This window comes from Mustela lutreola, chromosome 17, assembly GCF_030435805.1.
Source record: "Mustela lutreola isolate mMusLut2 chromosome 17, mMusLut2.pri, whole genome shotgun sequence".
Lineage (NCBI taxonomy): Eukaryota > Metazoa > Chordata > Mammalia > Carnivora > Mustelidae > Mustela > Mustela lutreola.
The window spans coordinates 25,016,182-25,018,734 of NC_081306.1; the positions used below are offsets into that span (position 1 = coordinate 25,016,182).

General features: G+C 40.8%; 1 non-coding gene across 1 annotated transcript; it reads left to right on the forward strand.

The window, feature by feature from the left end:
- The first annotated feature begins 310 nt into the window (after nt 1-310).
- Nucleotides 311-417, forward strand: LOC131820263 (U6 spliceosomal RNA). The gene has a single exon (XR_009349558.1). It is a non-coding gene; the product is annotated as a U6 spliceosomal RNA (small nuclear RNA).
- The last annotated feature ends 2,136 nt before the right edge of the window (nt 418-2,553 follow it).

The window sequence follows — 2,553 nt, forward strand, 5'->3', positions numbered from 1 at the left end:
TTAACCCACTGAGCCACACAGGCGCCCCTAACATTGGATTTTTGATAGGAATTGGATTTACAGATGGTTTTCGGTAGTATGGACATTTTAACAATGTTAATTCTTGCCATTCATAAATATGAGCTATCTTTCCGTTTGTGTCTCCTTCAATTTCTTTATCAATGTCATAGTTTATGGAGTACAGATCTTTCATCTTCTTAGTTAAATCTATTCCTAAGTATTTTATTATTTTTGATGCTATTGTGAATTAGATTGTTTTCTTTATTTTTTCAGATAGTTCATCATTAGAGTGTTAAAATGCTCCTGTCTTGTGCTTACTTTGGCAGCACATATACTAAAATTGGAATGATGCAGAGAAGATTAGCGTGATCACTAAACAAGGATGACATGAAAAACTGGGAAGCATTCCATATTAAAAAGAAATGAAACAAAACAAAATTCTTGTCTGTTATATATTGATCTTGTATTTGGCAGCTTTACTAAATTTGTTTATTCAAAATTTTTTGTGAAGTTTTTAGGATTTTTTAACATGTAAGTTCATGTTATCCAAAAAAATAAAATTTTACTTCTTCCTTTTTTTTTTTTTTGGAGTCTCTTATTTCCTTGTGTTCCTTGTTTCTCTGGCTAGGACATCCAGTAGTATGTCAAATGAGAGTAGTGAAAGTGGATACACTTGTCTTTTTTCTGATCGTTAAGGGGAAAACTTTCAAACTTTTTTGATTGAATATGAGATTAGCTCTGGGCTTGCAATATGTGTTTTCTCTTTAATGGATTTTTAAAATTATTTTTTAAATTTTTTTATAAACATATAATGTGTTTTTATCCCTAGGGGTACAGGTATGTGAATCACCAGGTTCACACATTTCATAGCACTCACCATCACTCACCATAGCACTTGCCCTCCCCAATGTCCATACCCCCACCATCCTCTCCCAACACACCTCCCCCCAGCAACCCTCAGTCTGTCTTGTGAGATTCAGTCTTTTATGGTTTGTCTCCCTCCCAATCCCATCTTCTATTTTTCTTTTCGTACGCCCGAAACCGCCTATGTTGCATCTCTACTTCATCATATCAGGGAAATCATAGGATAGTTGTCTTTCTCAGATCGATTTATTTCGCCAAGCATAATACCCTCTAGTTCCATCCACGTCATCACAAATAGCAGGATTTCATTTCTTTTGATGGCTGCATAGTATTCCATTGTACATATATACCACATCTTATTTATTGATTCATCTGTTGAAGGACATTTAGGTTCTTTCCATAGTTTAACTATTGTGGACATTGCTGCTATAAACATTTGGGTGCATGTGCCCCTTCAGAATGCCACGTTTGTATCTTTAGGGTATATACTCAGTACTACAATCACTGGGTCATAGGGTAGTTCTATTTTCTGCTTTTTGAGGCACCTCCACGCTGTTTTCCAGAGTGGTTGCACCAGCTTGCATTCCCGCGTACAGTGTAGGAGGGTTGCCCTTTCTCCACATCCTCGCCAGCATCTGTCATTGACTGACTTGTTCATTTTAGCCATTCTGAAAGGTGTGAGGTGGTATCTCATTCTGGTTTTGATTTGTATTTCCCTGATGCCGAGTAATGTGGAGCATTTTTTCATGTGTCTGTTGGCCATTTAGATGTATTCTTTGCAGAAATGTCTGTTCATGTGCTCTGCCCATTTCTTCATTGGGTTATTTGTTCTTAGGGTGTTGAGTTTGATAAGCTCTTTATAAATTTTGGATACTGGCCCTTTATCTGGTATGTTATTTGCAAATATCTTCACCCAGATAACTTCTGACAGTCATCTTTTGGCTTTGTTAACTGTTTCCTTTGCTGGGCAAAAGCTTTTTGATCTGATGAAATCCCAATAGTTCATTCTTGCCCTTGCTTCCCTTGCCTTTGGTGATGTTCCTAGGAAGAAGTTGCTGCTGCTGAGGTCAAAGAGGTTGCTACCTGCTCTCTCCTCAAGGATTTTGATGGATTCTTTCTCACATTATACTTCTTCATCCATTTCCAGTCTATTTTCATGTATGGTGTAAGGAAATGATTCAATGTCATTTTTCTGCATGTGGCTGTTCAATTTTCCCGACTCTAAGGCCAGCGGCACCTTCTCTTCCCCGGGGGTGGCGTGCTGTACCTTCCCACACTTGCTCCTGGGTACCGCGGTGACACAAGTGTGCGACCACGCTTCTCTCTCAAGTAGAGGGGATGCTAGGGCAAAGAGAATTTCGCTCCATGCGGGTATCTTCCAACCTGCTGTGGAGACTAGAACAGGCAAGCAGCAGCATCCCCAAACCCAACTCTGATTTCCCAACAAAAGATGTACTTTCCCAGGGGAGATGCCCAGGCAAAGAGGCTATCGCTGTATGCGGGTTTCTCCCACCCAGAGACTGGGCTCGGGCAAGCAGCAGCAGCCCGCAGAACATTTCTCAGGGAATGCGGTGCTTTCGCAGAGGCTTTGGCTTGGAGCGTACAGCACTTCGCCGCTGCTTCCTCAACAAGGCTTCATTCGCATCAGGGAAGAAGAGCTGTGGGAGAGCTGGTGCCTCCTGGCCTTGC